The 23115-nt window shown below is 38.0% G+C and overlaps 1 protein-coding gene across 23 annotated transcripts in view; it reads right to left on the bottom strand.

The window, feature by feature from the left end:
- Positions 1–23115, bottom strand: part of PAM (peptidylglycine alpha-amidating monooxygenase) — a 308314-nt gene that overhangs the window by 170299 nt on the left and 114900 nt on the right. The gene's annotated exons all lie outside the window — the stretch shown is intronic.

The following is a 23115-nucleotide window of genomic DNA, read 5'->3' as shown; positions in this document are numbered from 1 at the left end:
TTTCCCCTCACATTCGCCCCTGGCTCCGGATTTCTTCTCCTCACTTGCTATGTCACTCCCTTCTAGGATGGAAAATGTACTTGATACCTCTGCTGGTTTTAATATCTGCACTTAATACCTCTTTCATTTTATTACCTTTGATGTCCCTGAACCAAAAGAAAAGGGAACTGAAGTTATGGGTAAAAGCAAAGTTGTTACTGGCAGCCATGAATGGAGAAAAAGGTCTTACAGACATGAAAGCTAATTATGCTTCTTGGTTCTTGAATGTAACGAAGTTTTTCATACAAATGACAGGCTAAGGCAAAAGAAAAGGGAAAAAAAAGAAACTAAAGCAGAGTTTATATACGAGAGTAATCAGAAAAAGACTTTGAGAACAAAGGCATGTTCATATATATATATATACACACATCACAGATCTGAGGAGAAAGATAACCCCTGCCAAGAATGATCGTCACAGAGGTAATCACTGAAGTTCTCAGAATCATTTTTAAAACAAATCAAAAATCTATAGCTAACACCAAATATGAAATGTAAGCACCTATTTAAAAATCCTGCATCTAACATACAAATAATAATTTCTTACTTAGAAGGCATGCCTCCCAAAAGATATTCATTCCTGAATAAAGTTTGGAGACTTACAGTGCAATGCCATTAGAAGCAGTAAGGAGAATCTCAGCTGACCCCCACATGAATTTTATATACAGAGGGTATAATCTAAAACTTAATATAAACATCAGGCCATACAAAACTAATGCAACATCTCAACATTTTGTGAAGAGGACTCAACTAGGCTAAATTTTAAAAGGTGTGTGTTTTGACTTTGCTCTTATTCTGAATATATTTCAGACTGTGTATCAACTATGTATATTTTAGCAAGGTGTTATTTTAAAATGTATCATTCACAATATGAAAATACTTTATAGAAAAATACTTTAAAGGAAAAGATTTCTTAAAGTTCTGAGTCACAAATGAGTCCACTGGCCAGATGAATAATGGTAAAAAAAAAAAAAAATCAGTAAGATCATAGAGAAATGCTCCACAATAATAAATTAGCATCCAAATCATTCCCTGGAAATCACAAGAGAGTGAATCTAATATAAATAAAACAAAACAAACAAAAAACAAAAACTAAACTAAGACAAACAGAAAGTATGACCTAAACTTGAAATTAGAAGAGTTCACGGTCATTGCTTTCTAGAAGAAACATAGGTTACATAAACTATAAATAAAACATGATTGACTATCCAACCTATGCAAGGATGCTTGAGGCTCCCCAGCAACCAAGGACCACAGTTAATTTACATAAGCAATGACATTTTTAAAAGACTGATGATATTTGTCTGAACTTTCTCTTTGGCTTGCTTTGTTAGCTTTCAGAACAAAAGCCTTTAGCTTTGTCCGAATCCTGTGGGTAAAGGAAAGAACTCCTTGTGCGAGAAGGGAAATAACTGCCTGAAGGCTATGCAATTGCTTTTGTTTACAACAAAATATAATCCTATAAAATGACAATGCTTAACATTCCCCAAGTTCTTTTTCTCTTTAAATATATGTGAAGAAGGGATTATATTTTTTCTATTTCATGCAGAACAGGATTCAAGGACAATCCTTCTTCTAGTTGGCAGGGAGATATGGAATTATACAAACACTTGAAAACAAATTTAGTATTAACATTCTTTAACAGGAACACATCCTTAACTACTAGTGTTTGAAAAAAGATTCCACTTATCTCTTTGATTTTATTACCTTTGATGTCCCTGAACCACCCACTGAAAGAAAAGGGAACTGAAGTTGTGGGTAAAAGCAAAGTTGGTATTGGCAGCCATGAATGGAAAAAAAGGTCTTATAGAAATGAAAGCTACTTATGCTTCTTGGTTCTTGACACTTTGTACACTAAAGACAAAATACAAATCATCATATGAAAAACATCATGTCTAATCTTTCTATTTGTTATTTTACAATGCCTGATGATTGTGAAATGTATGTGTGTGTATATGCATGTATCATCAACAACAAATAAATATATATATGTATACATAATATTCAAATCCTAGTATTCTTTTTTAGAATTAAAAAAATTCAAAATAGAGTTCTTTGAGATAATTCATTCTCTAATCAAAACATGGGGCTTCCCAGGTGGCTCACTGGAAAAGAACTTGTCTGCCAATGCAGGAGACTTGGGTGTGATCGCTGGGTCCAGAAGACCTCTTGGAGAAGGAAATGGCAATGCACTCCAATATTCTTGCCTGGGATATCTCATGGACAGAGGAGCCTAGTGGGCTACAGTCTATCAGGCCTCAAAAGAGATGGACGTGACTTAGCAACTAAACAACAATCCAAAAAATGCTTTAATTTCACTTTTTGTACAAAATATTATATGTTGGGGTTTTAGAAAATGAATAAAACTAAAGGAGAATATATTCTATTAACGGAGATGATTCACTTCACTATTGCCTTGAGAACCCCATGAATGGTATGAAAAGGCAAAAAAATATGACACTAAAAGATGAATTCCCCAGGTCAGAAGGTGCCCAATATGCTACTGGAGATCAGTGAAGAGACAGAGCCAAAGCAAAAGCAACACCCAGTTGTGGATGTGACTGGTGATGGAAGTAGTCAGATATTATAAAGAACAATAGTGCATAGGAACCTGGAATGTTAGGTCCATGACTCAAGGTAAATTGGAAGTGATCAAATGGGAGATGGCAAGACTGAACATCGACATTGTAGGAATCAGTGAACTAAAATGGATGGGAATGGGTGGATTTAATTCAGGTGACCACTATATCTATTACTGCAGGCAAGAATCTCTTAGAAGAAATGGAGTAGCCCTTATAGTCAACAAAAGAGTCCGAAATGTAGTACTTGGGTGCAATCTCAAAAAGATAAAATTATCTCTCTTCGTTTCCAAGACAAACCATTCAATAACAAGGTAATCCAAGTCTATGCCCCGACCAGTAATGCTGAAGAAGCTGTAGTTGAATGGTTCTAAGATGAACTACAAGACCTTCTAGAACTCATACCCCAAAAAGATGTCTTCTTCATCAAAAGGGACTGGAATGCAAAAGTAAGAAGTCAAGAGATACCTGGAGTAATAGGTAAGTTTGCCCTTACAAACTTCGAGTTTGTAATGAACTTTGAGTACAAACTTTGAGTACAAAATGAAGCAGGGCAAAGGCTAACAGAGTTTTCCCAAGAGAATGCACTGGTCATAGCAAACACCCTCTTCTAACAACAGAAGTGATAACACTACATATGGGTATCACCAGATGGTCAATACCAAAATCAGATTGATTGTATTCCTTGCAGCCGAAGATGAAGAAGCTCTATAAAGTCAATAAAAACAAGACGAGGAGCTGACTGTGGCTTAGATCATGAACTCCTTATTACAAAATTCAGACTTACATTGAAGAAAATAGGGAAAACTACTAGACCATTCAGGTATGACCTAAATCAAATCCCTGACGATTATATAGTGGAAGTGACAAACAGATTTAAGGGATTAGATCTGATAGACAGAGTGCCTGAAGAACTACGGATGGAGGTTCATAACATTGTACGGGTGGCAGTGATCAAAACCAACCCCAAGAAAAAGAAATGCAAAAAGACAAAATGGCTGTCTGAGGAGGCCTTACAAATAGCTGAGAAAAGAGAAGCGAAAGGCAAAGGAGAAAAGGAAAGATATATCCATCTGAATTCAGAGTTCCAAAGAATAGCAAAGAGAGATAAGAAAGCCTTCCTCAGTGATCAATGCAAAGAAATAGAGGAAAATAATAGAATGGGAAAGACCAGAGATCTCTTGAAGAAAACCAGACACCAAGGGAATATTTCATGCAAAGATGGGCACAATAAAGGACAGAAATGGTATGGACCTAACAGAAGCAGAAGATATTAAGAAGAGGTGGCAAGAATACACAGAAGAACTATACAAAAAAGATTTTAATGACCCAGATAACCACAATGGTGTGATCACTCACCTAGAGCCAGATATCCTGGAGTGTGAAGTCAAGTGGGCCTTAGGAAGTATCACTACAAACAAAACTAGTGAAGGTGATGGAATTCCAGCTGAGCTATTTCAAATCCTAAAAGATGATGCTGTGAAAGTGCTGTGCTCAATATACTAGCAAATTTAGAAAACTAAGCAGCGGCCACAGGACTGGAAGTCAGTTTTCATTCCAATCACGAAGAAATGCAATGCCAAAAAATCTTCAAACTACTGCACAATTGCACTTATGTCAGTTCAGTTCAGTTCAGTTGCTCAGTCGTGTCTGACTCTTTGCAACCCCATGAACTGCAGCACGCCAGGCCTCCCTGTCCATTACCAACTCCCGGCGATTACTCAAACTCATGTCCACTGAATCGGTAATGCCATGCAACCATCTCATCCTCTGTCATCACACATTAGCAAAGCAATGCTCAACATTCTCCAAGCCAGCCTTCAACAGTATATGAACCACGGATTTCCAAATGTTCAAGCTGGATTTACGAAAGGCAGAGGAACCAATGATCAAGTTGCCAACATCTGCTGGATCATAGAAAAGGCAAGAGAATTCCAGAATTACCTCTACTTCTGCTTCATTGATTATGCTAAAGCCTTTGACTGTGTGGATGACAACAAACTGGAAAATTCTTCAAGAGATGAGACTACCAGACCACCTAACTTGCCTCCTGAGAAACGTGTATGCAGGTCAAGAAGCAACACTTAGAACTGGACATGGAACAATGGACTGGTTCAAAATTGGGAAAGGAGTATGTCAAGGCTATATATTGTCACCCTTCTCATTTAACATATATGCAGAGTACATCATGCCAAATGCCAGGTTGGATGAAGCACAAGCTGGAATCAAGATTGCTGGGAGAAATATCAATAATCTCAGATGTGCAGATGACACCACCCTTATGGCAGAAAGTGAGATGAACTAAAGAGCCTCTCGATGAAAGTGAAAGAGGAGAGTGAAAAAGATGGCTTAAAACTCAACATTCACAAAACTAAGATCATGGCATCCAGTCCCATCACATCATGGCAAATAGATGGGAAACAGTGGAAACAGTGACAGACTTTATTTTCTTGGGCTCCAAAATCACTGCAGATGGTGACTGCTGCCATGAAATTAAATCACACTTGCTCCTTGTAAGAAAAGCTATGACCAACCTAGACAGCATATTAAAAAGCAGAGACATTACTTTGCTGACAAAGGTCTGTCCACTCAAAGCTATGGCTTTTCCAGTCATCATGTATGGATGTCTAAGAGTTGGACCACAAAGAAAGCTAAGCACTGAAAAATTGATGCTTTTGAACTGTGGTGTTGGAGAAGACTCTTGAGAGTCCTTTGGACTGCAAGGAGATCCAACCAGTCCATCCTAAAGGAAATCAATTCTGAATGTTCATTGGAAGGACTGATGCTGAAGCTGAAACGTCAATGCTGTGGCCACCTGATGTGAAGAACTGACTCATTGGAAAAGACTGTGATACTGGGAAAAATTGAAGGTGGGAGGAAAAGGGGACAACAGAGGAGGAGATGGTTGGATGCATCACCAACTCAATGGACATAAGTTTGAGTAAGCTCTGGGAGTTGGCGATGGACAAGGAGGCCTGGTGTGCTGTAGTCCATGGGGTCAGAAAGAGTCAGATGTGACTGAGTGACTGAACTGAAGTGAAGGGAGATGAGGACTTGACACAAGTAATATAAGGTATAGTTAGAATGTAGTATTCCTGTGAGAGTAGTATAAAAGTGGAAGTGTTTGTCACTCAGTCATATCCAACTCTTTGCAACGCCATGGACTCTAGCCAACCCCCATGCTCTTCTGTCCATGGAATTCTCCAGGCGAGAATACTGGAGTGAGTTGCCATTCCCTTCTCCAGGGGATCTTCCCAAGCCAGGCATCGAAGCTGGGTGTCCTGAGTTGCAGGCAAATGCTTTACCATCTGAACCACCAGAGAAGTGCTTCTATAATAGAGACTCGGGGAATTCTGAGGAAGGAAAGGTCAAGTCAACCTTCAAAAGGAGGGTAGGAGAAAAGAGAAAGGTAAAACAGTCTTCGGTGGAAGAGGGTGGTTCTGAGCAAGCACTTGGAGTGAGGTTGGGTTTCTGCTGTGGGAGATGGGGAGTATGTATTCCATGCACAGTGCACAGAGCTCCAATGGGCAGCAGAGAATATTTGACAAACAAGTAGTAAAGGTTCTGCCTCCGAGACTTAAGCTGCAGACCCAGATTTACTATCTTATTTGTAATACAAAGCAAATATTCTGTTTGCACATTATAAATAAATTCTTAGTAAGAATGATGTATAGTTTGTACTTCTACAAATATTAATTCCAGGAACAGTACTGTTATGTGGTAAGTACAGCCTCGTACGGAGGACCATAAGGCTAATTTGGCTTTTACAAAGTAAGCAGTCCATTCTTCTCCAGTTTTATTTGAAAAGAAGAAAAGAAAATCCAAAAAGATAGTTTAAATGAGTAATTGTTCAAAGAATCAAATAAATAATTGGCCACTCACTTATTGATTCATTTATCAACTAGAGAGAACCATTACAGCATAGAGGCCAAGAGCCTGCAACAGACGGCATCATCGACTCAACAGACAGGAATTCGAGCTAACTCTGGGAGACAGTGAAAGACAGGGAACTGGCGTGCTGCAGTCCATGGGGTCACAGAGAGTCAGACACAACCTAGCGACTCAACAACAACAGCTTGTAAACTGCAGAAACATGGCCTGGACTCTTGCCTCCAATGTTGACTAGCTCCATGAAACTGGGCAAGTACTTAGCCTCTGTTTGCCTCAGTTTCCTCATCTGGAAAATGGACATACTCCTATCATTTATCTCATAGGCTTGTTACAAGGAATAAATGAATTTATGTCCTTAGAATAATGCCAGACACACAATAAATGTTTGCTATTGTTCTTGTTGCAACAATTATTAATATTTATTTAATGTCTAGGACTATCTTAATGCTGGGAATGGTGATAATCAAGACAAATAAAGTTTGCACTCCAACAGAGATTACTTTCTAGTGGGAGGAAGAACAAATGAAAATAATGACCAAATTATAAATTTCATTTTCTTTTAAGGAGATTTTATGTGGTTTCCTACAACGACTTATGATTAAACTGATTAAAGTATGCATATCCATTCACTTAGGAATTCAACTCCAGGGATTTATTCTTGGGCAAAAGTTGAACTAAGGGCACAAACATATTCATAAGGATATTTACTAGCATTGTGTATAAAAACAGATAACTGGATTTTATAATAGCAAAGAACGGGAATCAATTTAATTGTCTATCAATAGGACATTGGTAAAATTTGAGGGGTAGGTTGTAACATCCCTTTGAAAAGGACAGATGGGTCTATTTTTTATAGGCAAGGTCACATTCTATGACACTGTTTTCTTTCTACATAATAAAAAATGTTTACAGGCAATCTCAAACTTACAGAAATGTTGCAAATACAGTACAAAAAGCTTTTTTTTTCTTTAACCATTTGGGAGTAATCAATTGCTAACCTGATGCCTCATCACCCCTGAACTCTTTAGTGTATACATTTCCTAATGTACATCCTCTGTATAACCACAACAGTCATCAAAATATTCACAGTGACATATTACTACCATCTACTCCTCTGTCTCCAAAGTTTGTCAATGGTCCCAACAATATCCCTTAAAGCAAAAGAATCAAGTTCAGAATCAAGCATTGCAGGTAACATCATCAAGTCTCTATATACTCTCCTTCACTCCAGGACAGTTTCTCTCTTTAACCTTTGTGTGTGAGACTACTGAAGATTGCAGGCTAGTTATTTTGCAAAAGTCTTTCAGTTGGTGTTTGTTTTCTGCTTAGTAGGACTAGATTCAGGTTGTGCATCTCTGGCAGGAATATCACGGAAGTGACGCTATATACTTCTCACTGCATCTATGTTAGTTGCCCATTGTGACACATCAAATTACCCCAAACCTTAATCGTTGTAAACAATAAACAATCTCTTGCAAAGTTTCTGTGCATTGGGTGAAGAAGTAGCTTAGCTGGGTAATTCTCTCATGAGGATGCAAGCAAGATGTTAGCACAGATTGCAGTCATCTGAAGGCTTGAGTGGGGCTGGAGGGGATTTGCTTGCATGATGGTAAAAACAACATCTCCTCACCATGTGGCCCTCTCTCTAGGGCTACTAGAGTGCCTTTACAATGACTTCTCCCAGAGTAAGCAATGCCTTTTGAGGCTTAGCATCAGAATGCACATACCACCACTTCTGTAATGCTATTGATTCTACAAGTCAGCCAGCCTCAGTGTGGATGAAGACTACTCCAGGGCATGACTACCAGAAGATAAGCATCTAAGTGGCTTGAAATTTTGATTTGTCCCATTACTGATGATGTTAACTTTATTCATATAATTAAGGTGATGTCTTCCAGGCTTTCCCACTATCAAGTTACCATTTTTCCCTTTTGAATTAATACTTTTTTGATGGAGAGGTTATTTTTTGACTTACAAATATTCCATTTCTCATCAGACTTTCATTATATTCATTTATTTATTATATCATAATGGACACAAAGTTTCCTATTTTATTCAATGAGTTTTAATCTGTTACTTACTTTATTTACCTCACTTACTTTGATGCCTAAATTCCCTCAGTTGTGACCCCTTTAGGCTAGCTCTTTGTGTTTTTCATCCCACTTGGCCTTTGCTGACACCTTACACTGGACTGCCTACACACAGTGGTTGCCCTCAGCCTGTCTGGGCCATGGCACTCCATACCAGGCCATCAACCCCAACACACTGATTTCCTCCTTACTCCAGGTGAACTCCATGCCCCATGCCAGGTCACCTGTCCTGAATGCCTACTTTGCCTGCCCCTCATAGCAGCTGTAGGACTGAATTTTTCAGGAAGAGAAAAGAAAGATATTACCTTTAAAAAATCTAATTATAAAACAGTATATACATGTATTTAAAATGCTGAAGTAGACTTAAAGAGGGGGAAGGGATAGTTAGGGAGTCTGGGAGGGACATGTACATATCACTGTATCTAAAATGGATAACCAATAAGGGCCTACAGTATAGCATATGGACCTCTGCTCAACGCTATTTGGCAGCCTGGATAGGAGGGGACTTTGGAGGAGAATGGATACATGCATATGTATGGCTGAGTCCCTTCACTATTCACCTGAGACTATCACAACATTTTTAATCAGTTACACCCCAATACAAAATAAAAAGTTTAAAATAAAATTCTTAAGTAATATATCTCAATTAGATTTCCAATGGTTTTCAACCAAAGTTTTTTTTTTTTTTTTAACCATAGTTTTAAAAAAAAAAAAGGCAGGGAGGGGTTGTTCACTATCCATTTATATGCTTTTGCATTCTTTTTACTTTCACAAGATTATATCATTTTTGTAACCAGAAGAAAATAGGGATATTTATACACATACAAATTCATATTTAAAATGTTGAATGTAATTCTACAGATTTCAATTTATGTGTTAATTGCTGAGCTTAGGCCATATTTTGAAATACAACTAGCACTCCTTTTGTTTGGCAAGAACTTTACACACTAAATTTTATGGTAGTTGCAGCTGTAATGTAGTTTCTCAAGCTCAGCATTAGCAACATTTTGGAATGAATAATTGTTTGTGGCAGGGGACTGTCGTGTGCATTCTGAGACATTTAGCAGCATTTCTGGACTCTACCCACTAGATTCCAATTGCACTGCCTGCAGTATTGACAACCAAAAATGTCTCCAGACATTGCCAAGTGTCTTCTGGAAGGTCAAATCAAAAATCACCCTGGTTGAAAACCACTGCTATAAAATGGTTCATTAAGATAAAGCTTAATTTTAAATAAAATGATATAATTACACCTGAATCACTGTAAGTCAACTACGCCTCAAGTTTTTTTAAATGATATATTTCCTTTCATACAACAATTTTTTTAATAAACTGATTTTTAAACGTGCTTGCAAATATGGAACTTCTAAAGAATGGGAAAAGAATAATCATAACAGAAAGTACATTTATCGATTACACACAAGGCATTGACCTTATGCATATTATCTCACTGAATTCTTATAACTTTTAAGTACCAATTATTATTCCCATTTTATAGATAAGAGATCTAAAGCTTTAGGAAAATTAATTAACTAGCTCTGGTTATACCACAGTAGAACAAGGATTCAAATCCTGGCTGGCAGACTCCAGAATCCATCCTCTTAACTCATATCTTTTTTTTAAAATTGATTTATTTAATTGGAGGCTAATTACCTTACAATATTGTGGTGTAACAATACATTGACATGATGCATGTGGTGTACAACACATCGACATGAATCAGCCATGGGTGCACATGTGTCCCCCATTCTGAACCCCCTCCCACCTCCCTCTCTACCCCATCCCTCTGGGTTGTCCCAGAGCACCGGCCTTGGTTGCCCTGCTTCATACATTGAACTTGCACTGATCATCTATTTCACATATGGTAACATACATGTTTCAGTGCTATTCTCTCAAATCATCCCACCCTCGCCTTCTCTTACAGAGTCCCAAAGTCTGTTCTTTACATCTGTGTCTCTTCTGCTGTCTTGCATATAGGGTCGTCGTTACCATCTTTCTAAATTCCATATCTATGCGTTAGTATACTGTAATGGTCTTTATCTTTCTGGCTTACTGCACTCTGTATAATGGGCTCCAGTTTCATCCACCTCATTAGAACTGATTCAAATGTATTCTTTTTAATGGCTGAGTAATATTTCATTGTGTATATGTACCACAGCTTTCTTATCCATTCATCGGCTGATGGGCATGTAGGTTGCTTCCATGTCCTGGCTATTATAAACAGTGCTGCGATGAACATTGGGGTGCACGTGTCTCTTTCAGATCTGGTTTCCTCGGTGTGTATGCCCAGGAGTGGGATTGCTGGGTCATATGGCAGTTCTATTTCCAGTTTTTCAAGGAATCTCCACACTGTTCTCCACAGTGGCTGTACTAGTTTGCATTCCCACCAATAGCGTAAGAGGGTTCCCTTTTCTCCACACCCTCTCCAGCATTTACTGTAGACTTTTTGATAGCAGCCATTCTGACTGGCACGAGATGGTAGATCATTGTGGCTTTGATTTGAATTTCTCTGATAACAAGTGATGTTAAGCATCTTTTCATGTGTTTATTAGCCATCTGTATGTCTTCTTTGGAGAAACGTCTGTTTAGTTCTTTGGCCCACTTTTTGATTGAGTTGTTCATTTTTCTGGTATTGAGTTGCTTGAGCTGCTTGTATATTTTGGAGATTAATTCTTTGTCAGTTGTTTCATTTGCTATTATTTTCATCCATTCTGAAGGCTGCCTTTTCACCTTGCTTATAGTTTCCTTCATTGTGCAAAAGCTTCTTACGTTTAATTAGGTCCCATTTATTTATTTTTTGTTTCCATTACTCTGGGAGGTGGGTCATAGAGGATCTTGCTGTGATTTATGTCAGAGTTAACTCATATTCTTTAACATAAAACTAACTCTCCACATTCCTAGAGGATGCTTTCTTCAAGTGCAACAGAAAGGACATCCTCTGAAGATAATTTTATTGTGACATAATAATAATGATTATTGAGCCATTACCATATGCCAGGCACTGTACTAACAAGCACTATATAAAGATGAGCTCATCTGAATCCTGACAGAAGCTCTGTTAAATCTGTACCATTATTGTTCCCATTTTGCTAAAGTGAAAACTAGAGATGGAAAGAACTGGTAAACTTGTCCAGGGTACACAGCCAAAATAGAACCACAGGCAATCTGATGCCACAGTTGCAGCCATTCAGCTATAAATTTACCTAGCCTTTTTTTTTTTTAAGTCAGATATTAGGAAGCAGGAACATTTCCTCTACAACTTTACAGACATACTTCATTTAGCTAACTCAAAAAGGACAAACGGAAGATCTGGGACAAGGGTCCAAATCTGGTGCCCAAAGAGGTTTTGTTTGGCTTGCGAGAATTTTTCCTAACTCTTCCCCTGAATTTGAATTCTGAGTAAACATTTCAAAATGAAAAGATTCCACATAAACCGTGTCTCTTGAAGAGTTGTAAAATCTGTCATCCCTGGACCCGCGCTCCCACATGGGAACAATTAGCTGAACCCAGCATGTCTTCCCTTCCTGGCAGGGTCAGCGATCTGAGGCTCCTTCTCCACGGTCCCCCCTCTTTATTCTCAAATCCTGGGGCCAAGAGTAGCTGTTTTAACTGCCACCCAACCCTGAGGTGCAATCTTGTTGCCTGTCCATTTGTTTTTTTGGGTTTTTTACACCTGGCCAGTTTTTCTCATTAACATTACTAACTACCCTAGCGTCATTTGTGTTGTGACCCCAGAGGTATACCCTTTCTTCACATAAGAGCATCAACTTCAGCCTCACATAGTGTAACACTTGCCACACTTAGATATACCAAGTTACTGCTGCTTTTCTTTCTTCCTTTCTTTTTGCTTTCTTTTTCCTTTTTTTTTTTAAATTGTCTTTTTCTTTTTCCGTCTTTGTTAAGGTTCTCTTCATTTTCCTTTTTAAGGCCCTCTTGGCAACCCCCTCCAGTTTTCTTGCCTGGAGAATCCCATGGACAGAGGAGCCTGGCGGGCTGCAGTCCACGGGGTCACAGAGTCAGACACGACTTAGCGACTAAACAGCACCAGCGTCACCAACAAGGCACACCAAATGGAATGGCATTCTCTGCCTGTGGGTTTGTTTGGAATTCATCTCTTCTAAGATGTGAGCATCCTTCTCCAGCAAGTCAAAATTGGCTGGGTACCTATTAGACTATATATGTTAAACAAGCTCAAGGGTACCATTCAGCATATGATTCCACTGCAATAAGAACTTGCCAACAGCAACAAATTCTATATTTATTTATTTATTTTTTGGTTGCCATGATCTGTACCAGATGCCCTATAAATATGTCCATTAGTCATCCAATTGCTCAGGCCTGTAAATATTTCCGTGGGGAAAAAAGCAAGAGACATTATTCTTAATTAAGTTTCTCAGCTTTGACTAATTCAAGTGTTACTTCATAGCACATGTATCTAAATTCAGCGCTGGCATATTTTAATATAAGAGAAAACAGATCCTTGTGTTCCCAGCAGCCCGCATCCTCTCGTTCTAAAGATGCACTTTGGAAATTTTCAACAGACTACCATGCAGCCCAGGAGAGCATGACCCGTGATGTCAGAGCGGTACAGTGGCTCCTTCTTGACGAGGCTCATTTGCCCACCAGATAACTTATTTATTTATAAGCTCAGAACGCGACAAAGAATTCAGCCTAAGAAGCAGAGCACAAAACACTTCTCCTTTAAAGATTCCTGTTCGGGCGGGGAGACCAGGAACCTGGTCCTGCAGTCACTGAGCAAGGTGGGGATTTCTGTCCTAACTCACAGCAAGGGACGAGGGCCTGGACTTACCGACTGTCCCCATAACATGCCAATTCAAAAACTAATAAACTCTCCTCTTCAGTGAAGTTGTTAAGGAACTAGTTTGAAATATCTGAGACATTACCAGATTTCAAAAGTCATTTTGTTTTTTTTTTTCCAGTAAAGTATGAATCATTGGCCAATGTAAAAATTGAAAGAGCTTTCCGTTACTTTTGTAATGCTTCCTTTGTTGGCCTTTGCATTATTATTTTCTTCTATTTTTAAGAGGAAGTTGCTATAGAATGGAGGGTGGGAGGGTGTCACATTTAAGTGCAAATACTCACTGCCAGGCACTGGGCTTAGAGGGATGTGGTCAGAAGGTGCAGAGCAGTCTTTCCTTAGGTTTTTCTTGCAATTAATCAACATAAATTTTACAAATGAGATGTCCTCTTTTTGTAGAGATTTTTTTTTTCCTGTTTATGCCTCCACATCCTTAGCCACAGTTATTCCTGCAGCATTTCAATACATATTTTGTTAAATGCCTCTCTATGACTTCAGAGGCAGGGGTTATTAACTGAACATGAACCTGGCACAGATCCAAACCATGAAGGTACAAAATCAGTATTCTCATTCTTGATAAGTAAGAAATCTACAGGAAATGTCAACATTTTCATTAAAAAATAACACTTAACTTTATCTTTTGCTTCTTGTGCTATTTACACAGAAGCATTTTTCTACCATAGCAGAGTCCAATTTTCAAATGATTCTTATGTTTTCCACTTCAAATGTTCAAATCCTTATAATAAATTACCCCTTGCTATTATAAAAGTTTTATTATCTTTGCCTTTAAGCCTCTCAGCTATACAATTATAATACTTAAAGTGGAATATATAATCATATAATACTATTATATAATCGAAAAACTTACAGGAATTTTTCTTAAAGATTATGAAAGAATGTCAAAACATTCTCTCATTTATATAATTCTGCTCAGTTGAGCTTACAGTAACGTAGAGGGCTTCTATAAAATATACATTATACATTGCCCCCTCAATCCATCTCAACTATATAATTTGAAAGCCACTAACAAAAGAAACACAGTTGCTTAAAAACATTTTAATGTCTTTTATTTTGGGGTATAGAAGCCACAATAAAATACAGCTTAATCATAAGAAGGCTATTTGAATTTCTAAATACGAAATTCACCATTGAAAGAAGTATGATGTACTGAAGTAGCTTATATTCAGATATTTTAATTTCTCATCTATAATAATAACAGTTTTCTTTGATCAGTGTCCCCAAACTCCCCATGTACTATCAATGTCGAGATTCATAATTTTCTTCTGGCTGACAAGGATCAAAGCGTTCTTATGTTTGCTAGAAGTCTTTGATACTACTGCACAAACAGGTGGTGAATTTATTTCACTGCTATTAAACTGTTTCTTGCTGTCTTGAGGTTAGGAAGAAGTGGTTTATTTTAACAAGGTGCTTACAGACTAGCTTGCTCTTCTTCAGTTTTTAATCTTCTTTACAAGGTTTCCCACAGTGATTTACACTACACCCTGGAAATGAAGTAAGAGCTGAAAAAAATATGAGGCCCTGACCCTCTGGGCATGAGAGACACACTGGGTCCATCCCAAGGGTACCACTCCACGGAAGTGAGGCCCAAGCAAGCCCGGTTCATCTTATTCGCCTTCTGTCTCCACTACTGAAATTATATGCCCTAACCTTGCATTATATCATAACAAAAAGTTGAATTTTTAGTAACAATTATCATTGAAGAGTCAAGAAAAACAAGAAAAAAGAATGCATACTCAGTCATGCCCAACTCTTTGCAACCCTATTGATTTGTTTGTCCATGTAATTTTCCAGGCAAAAATACTGGAGTGGGTTGCCATTTCCTTTTCTAAGTCATCTTCTTGATCCAGGGATCAAACCTGCATCTCTTGCACTAGAAGGCGGATTCTGTACCACTGAGCCATAGACAAGAAACAACAACAACAAAAAAACAGGGTTAAAAACCCCAAACTTACTTTTTCTAACACTGAAAGTAAGAACAAACACAGTAACTCTGTCATTCAGCAAAAACAGAACTAAAATCTTAACCTAAATCATTTGAAATGTGCACCACTAATCGGGAATAACAATTTACCAATCAAGGGAATTACCACTGTTACATCAAGACTATTAGGACATATTTACTGGACGCTGGCACGGACAGGTGTTTTATGTCATAGCGTGAGTGTGTCTTGCACGATTTAAAGAAACTACACAGAGGCAGATCTGTAGAACCAACAGCCCAAAGAAACCAAGCAGTGGAGGTTAAATAACAGGCTATTTATATTCCAGAAGCAGTTAGGCATTTTCTGAGAACAAACAAATATAAAATGGCAGACCCAACTTGGTGCCCAGGATTTAAATGAGACAAACAGATTCTTGTTAGTATTGACAAGAAATTTAACTTATTGCTGCTAAAGCATTTTAAAGATGAAATATGCTATATGACTACTTAGTACTACACAAGTACTAACTGCTAAATGAGTAATCAATTTGACTACTATTTACTTGATTCTACTGAATTTAATATTTATTTCTAAATAGAGATTATGTGAATTACCTTATTGAAAGGTGATTCTTTTGAAATGCAATTTGTTTAGCTTTTGAAATGGAATTTTTTTAAGTCGTATATACGCATTAATTTTTAAAAATTTTCCTTCCCATTATGACAACTTTCTATTATCATAAGATTAGATCTCTCAAACAGTGAAGAAGTCACGCAGATACAAAAACTTGGATCATCATACAAGAATTTCATGACAACATGCAAAATTCTGTTGATAAAGCAAACAATGTACTTCCAGTCCAGTAATTCTACCAAAGGACTATTACCTCTTTTGAAGTGACATATTCCTAAAGATTTGGTAAAAATAGGAAAAAATAGGACCAAAAGCTTTTAAATATACTATTTATAAAAGTACAAAGGGGTAGATTTAGTAGTGATCATATTCACTGTTACTTAAAAATACATCAAGGTCATCACTAAATCTTCTAAAATTCATTTGATAATATAAAATTATAAAGTCATCAGCAGATCCCATAACCAGCCTGGAAGTATATCAAAACATCCTTAAGGAAGCTGACCATTTTATCTTTCAAAATGATTGGGGGAAACTTATGTCTCTATCAGTGCATTCAAAATTAATGGCCCATGCTTGACTGGCTGGTCGTTTTCAGTATCATAAAGGTTGACACAGGAGCACTCGGTTGATTCAGGGATGGATACCAACTGAGAAAGCAGCTTCTAGACTGGTCACCCTGGCCCACATCTAGCAAAACACTGGACTAATTACTGCTCTTTTGGCATGGTGGATGTTGTATTTATTTCACGATTTCTTCATCTATGATAAAAAGAAGTTGAAACAAGTGAAGTGAAGAAGCGTTAGTCGTTCTGTTGTGTCCGACTCTGAGACTCCAAGGACTGTAGCCCACCAGGCTCCTCTGTCCCTGGGATTCTCCAGGCAAGAACACTGGAGTCCATTGCCATTTCCTTCTTCAGGGGATCTTCCCAACTAAGGGACTGAACCCAGGTCTCCTGCATCGCAGGTGGATTCTTTACCATCTGAGCCACCAATATAATAGAAAAATATGCTTTAAATTCTTTGATCAATTAAGGTTAAAAAAATAAAACTTCTTCCTCCATAAATAATAGTAGAGGACTCACATATGCTCTTTGTTTTGAATAAGACAAAGATCTTATTAACTGTTTCATTCTGATTTAGCTAAAACAACTGTTTCATTCTGATTTAGCTATTAACTGTTTCATTCTGATTTAGCTAAAACAACATTTTAAGATGGTCTATTTTTATTTCTGAAACTTTGTAACTGTATCATCTTCTTTTAATAAAATATCAAAAAAAATTGCTTGCTATCAACTTTTATCAGTAAGTTTTATCTTAACTGAATGTCAAAAAGGATTGGATATATGTGTAAGTATAGCAGATTCACCTCGCTGTATAGTAGAAACCAATACAACACTGTCAATCAACTATACCTCAATAAAAGTTTTTAAAAAACAAGAAAAAAAATAAAATCAGAAAAACAAATGGATTAAGTAGTATTAATTTGCCTAAAAGAGAGTAAAACTGTGATAAATTTTCCATCTCATTTTGATATTTAAATCACTACCCTTGGTATTACATTGTAATGAGACAAAGGTTCATTAAGGCGGCCTTTGTTATGTAAAAACAGAACACACTAGAGGGGAAATTCTTTTCTGAGTTACAATTATCCTCCAAGGATCTAGCAAATGAGATATCATTAAAATATTTAAGTTTAATTATGCAATGTGTTCTAATACATAATCAAAATACATGTTTTTATATTTTGATGCACACAACCTCAGCATCTTACTCACTACTGAAACCTTCTGAATTTTCCTCCTAATAAGAAAGTCAGCATTAAGAAAATGACAAAAAGATTCTAAGGAGAGGAAATCACACTTTTATGCACATAAAGTAGCATTTCCTAAACTAACTGGAGAGAGCATCTGATTACTGGGAATTAATTCTCCCCACACATTGATTCAGTTTCTCTCAGTTCTACATTCCAACTGTTCCACACCAGTGCAGTCAGTACATTATTTTGTTCTTTGCTTTCTCCAATGAAATAAAATATTTTGAGTTTTCTGTCCCCTCACATTTTCCCCACAAATTAATTTATTTGAATCTGAGAACTTATGGTATTCAATGGTTGCGCTTGCTTTCCTTTCCACCCATACATTTCTCTTTTCTCTCTATTCTTCATATCAAAATTTTGCATGAGTATGATTCGTGTAGGGTACAATATCTGCTATGAAGGAAACACACCTCACTTGCCCACAGCTGGGTGGTACAGAAGTGCTGTGCCCACAGTGGCCATGTGTCTTCCTTTAACCAGTCAAAGAACAGAAGTGAGTTATGTCAATCAATCCACACTGACATTTCGAAAGCCATTTGCTAATTCAACCACACGGTTTCCTGATTTTCCTTCTATGTTACCCTTATGCCTTCTACTCAGTGACCGGTGATGTTTGGAGAGACTATTTCCATCTATCTGAGTCCAGACACTCCCTGAAGAAGGCAGAAGGCAAAAGAAGAAACAGTCCCCATCACAGGGACTTGACTTTAGAAGCTCAAGCTCATCTTTTTGCCCAAAGATGAATGTGAAAAGACAATGTTAAAGCAGAAGAATCACATAATTCTAATTTATTAGGGCAAATTTACTTACTTCCCAGCTACCCAGCAGGATGGGGGAGTTATGAAGAAATGTATGAGTTACAGAGAACAAAGGTTGTGAATTTCAATATACACTCCAATGTCTACTTCTACGCAAGGCGCTATGATCATTTCCACTTAGGTAAAAAGCTCTTTTTTTCTTTTTATTCATATCCAGGGTTTCCCTGGTGGTCCAGTGGTTAAGAATCCACCTCTAACGCAGAGGACACAGGTTAAACCCCTGGTCCAGGAAGACCCCACATGCCAAGAGACAACGAAGTCCATGTACACAACTGCTGAAGCCTGGGTGCTCTAGAGCCTGATCTCCACGAGAAGAGCAGTCTCCACGAGAAGTCCGTGCTCCGCAACTAGAGAGTCACCTGTACACAGCAAGAGACTCAGCGCAGGCGAAAATACACAAAGAAAAATTTAAAAGAAATCAGCGAGACTGAAGTATCATCCTGTTTCAACATGGCATAATAAATATTAAGGAAATGAACGTGAACAAGGGATACAAAGAAAGACATCACACAGTTCTCCAGGGTCTCACAGTAGAGTTTAAGAAAAATTATATACACCAAACTTGGATATACATCAAGTTTTAGAAAAAGAATATGAACTGTTTAAAAAGAAGTAGCATGGACACACAGTTAAAAGTCAAATAGTACTAAAAACCTGCAATATAACAGCAGTCTTCGGCCCAACTACCACAAGTCCTGTTCATCAGATATAACACTTTGGGACCCTTCTAGCAGACTATTCTGGTATTTATCTTCACTTTTCCAAATGCGCTGATGGTCTCATTTATCAATTCACAGAGATACCTATTCGTTATCTGTTGACTTCCTACTTTCGAAGATATGGATCGAAGGGGATCTTATAGCCCCCTTCTCATTCCACCAACTTTCCAAAAGACATATCATAATTTTTGGTAAAATCAATATTTAAATTGCTAAAGCTATATGAATATTCTCCTCCACTGAACCAAGTAACTATTTTACGATTGTTAACTTTCTCATATACCTTTTTATTTTTATGGAGTTCAGGAACTACAGCATGGTTGGAATATCTTTATTTTAGCTTCATCCTTCATTGTGTTTGGCTGAATATAGATTTACAAGATGAAAACTATTTTTCTAAAAATTTAAAAGATATTACTTCTCTATCTTCTTTCTTATAACTTTATTGTTGAGAAATCACATACCATTCTGATCTTTCATACTTTATTAACATTAATAATCTCTCTAAATAACTTCCCAGTCTGGAAGCTTTAAAATTTTTCTCTTTAGCTTTCTGTTCTGAAATTTTACTGGCGTTCCCTAGTATAATGAGTCTTTTTCTCATTCATTTTCCTGAGCACTCCTCATTCATCTTGCTAGGTCATTTTAATCTGAAGACTTATGAACTACTCTATTGATACATATTCTTAAATATTCTTTGATCATCTCTTTTCTTCAATTATCTGATTTCTCTCTTTTTTTTTAGAATTCCTCTATTTGGATATTGGACCTGATGGAACGCCCCCTCAAATTTTCCTACCATTTCCTTTCTATTGTCTGTTTTTGTCCTTCTTAGAGATTTCCTCAACTTGCAACTTCTCCTACTTTCTAGTTTTAGCTTTTTCTATTTTCTCTTCCTTTCCACACTGTTCCAGCTGACTTCCTTTTATTCCTTTTCCTCAAAATTCTCCCTTTCCAGTGAGACATGTCCCTAACTCCCCATCAACCCTGGGGGTTTTCAATTTTTTAGAGCAGAGTCACGCATCTTCTGGGAGAGTGAAATACATTGTCAATGTTCTGGGAGCAAGGTGGGGAGAGGAGCCTGGAGCAAACTCTCACATTAAAGCCCTGATTTTAGCCCCACACAGTATCCCTACTGTCCATGGCACCGGAATCACCAAGGCTTGAGCGCTTCTTGTGGTGTCTGAAGTTGATCAGCTTGCTTCTCACAGGTTTTGCCTCTGCAGAGCACTTAAATGAAACAGCTTCTCTCATACTAAGCCTGTTATCAATCCTCTCCTCTCTGCTTTCCCAAAATGTATTAATCTCTCACTCGCTGTGGAGTCTCTCCCTTCCCTTTATCTTTGCAGGGGTATATAACTTTTAAAACTCTATCACCATCCTTTTTGGAGGGATTTGGGGAGGCCAAGAAGATGAAAAATCATGTTGTTGACCTGCCGCGTTGAAACTCAAGTCCCAGAAATACAATTTCAAAGTAGACTACATGGAGATTATCTAGTTCAGCTTCCTCATTTCACAGCCGAGGAAAGAAATGAAGCTAGGTTAAATGCTCTGCTCAAAGTTCCTTCTCCAAATTCAGAGCAGAACCAGGGGTAACACATCTCCTGTCTACCAGTCAGGTATTTCTTTGACTCCCAACATAATGTCTTTTAAGATTTTTTTTTTAATGTGGGCCATTTTAAAAGGCTTTATTGAATTTGTTACCATACTGTTTATGTTTTGGGTTTTTTTTTGGCTGAGAGACATATGGGATCATTGCTCCGGGGCTAGGGATTGAACTCACACCCCCTGCATTGAAAGGTGAAGTCCTAGCCACTGGAAATGCCAGGGACATCCCCCTCAACATAACCTCTTTCTGAGAAAAGCATTTTGTTGGCGTCCTGGATAAGAGTCTAGAAATACACCACTGAGCCATCCACGAATAACATAACCGAAGAGGAAATCATAACCAAAGCAGGACACGCTGAATGCTGTCTGTCGGAAAGAATAGGCAGCAAGTGCTGAGAGAAGGGGGGGTCCCTGAAGGTCAGGATGCCTTCACAAGGCACCCCGAGCAGCCGAGATTTGTATGTGATCTTGTGGCAGGAGCTCGAGACGAGGGGTGACGAAGGGCAGTGGTGGCCGAGGACCTTTGCTGGGAGCCGTGAGGCACTGGTCCCTCACAGACCTTCCCCAAGGCTGCTCTGATGAAAGGCAGAAACCGCTTCTGTGACGAGTTCCTCTCCTACCCGGTCTTCTGACAAGAGCCCCGGCCGGACACACGCCCACCAGAAGCATTGCTCACTCTTCTGGGTTCTGCCACCTATACAAGTCAGTCAAGTGCGCTGACTCTGACTCTCTGAAGTTTGTATTGTAGAATCAGTGGATGGTTTGTTAGGGTTTTATTACAGCCATATTATCTGATGGCCATTTTCAGACTATACAACCTGAAATTTATGACTCAGCTTCAATATTTCTAGGGAGGACACTGTGTTTAAGAACTCAGTAATTAGAGGTCAAAAATAGGACTGAGGTAGGATTTTAAAAATTCAACTGAAAGGCACCAAAGCATCCACAATTCTGGTACTTTTCTTTCTATGTCATCTGCCAAAAGAAAGCAGAAGGCAGGAAGGAATACTTTTTAATAACAAACAAAAGCTTAAAATAATGTTTTCAATATCTTTCTTAGGAAAACAACTAAATGTTTAACTCTAAATAGTACAACAGTGGCAAAACGCAGGATCACTTATTTTTGTTGTTGGTGTTTCAGGGCAGCTTTTGTAGGTAAAATATCACTAAAGCTCCACTGCTGTCTGACCTTGGCATATACACTATCTCTTTCAATAGAAAAGGGCTAATTTCTGTTTAATTGTGTCAATCTACGTATAAAGGTGTACCTGGACATTTGAAAGTAAAACAATGCTTTCGATTAGTGAGGCATAAAAAACTCTTAATCTTTGGTAAAATATTTCCATACACGCCCTTTTAAAATTTTGCTTATCTAAATCCATTGAACTTGTAGGAGTGTTTAGAGACTTTATATATGTGTGCTTTAACTAATTGCTCAGAATTGCAGTGGGAGTCCCTGTTACCCAGAATGCAATTAGACTGTATTTTGATGAAACTATAATTTAATTGAGAGGAGGAAAGTGGTAGATTTTTCACATCCCTTTAGCTTTAGTAATAGCAGTAGACCTGAGTATCCCATAACTGTGGGTCAAGAAATATTCTGGAATTTCTCCTTGAAGCATGCTAATTCAAGCCTATCTTGTCCATCAAGTCTATCATTCAAGTGTATCATGTTGAGAATATCTTGGAGGATGTTTTTGAAGCAAAATTAGACTAGGTAAAGCAAATCCAAAAGCTTGCTTAGCCCAAGAATTCTCTGACTTAGATCTTGTATCAGGGAAGCTCCCTTTGGGTCTCCCTAAGTCTGAGTTTAATTCCTGCAATCCCATGGCACAATGTTGTTACAATTCTAGAATCACCCAGAATTTAAAATGCAGATTCCAGGGTCCACAGTTAGTAGACATATTTAGATTCAGATTTAGTAACTTTGGTGAAGACCCTAGAATACTTACTTTCTGTTGCAGGTTGGGTGAAGATGAATTTAAAAGCCATGGCCTAGAAAATCCAATAATGGCACACACTGCGTATCAACAGCTACCAAATGTGTAAACAACGAGGAAAAGTGAAAGTGAAACCGCCCGGTCACTTTCACTTCCCCCATTGTCCACACAATGGGAAACATAAACAATGTCCTCTGAGAGCCCTGGGGTCCCTTCCAAC

Source organism: Cervus elaphus, chromosome 9 (assembly GCF_910594005.1).
Source record: "Cervus elaphus chromosome 9, mCerEla1.1, whole genome shotgun sequence".
Taxonomy (NCBI): Eukaryota; Metazoa; Chordata; class Mammalia; order Artiodactyla; family Cervidae; genus Cervus; species Cervus elaphus.
Note: the sequence above shows the minus strand (reverse complement) of the source record. Positions and strands in the feature narration are given on the sequence as shown.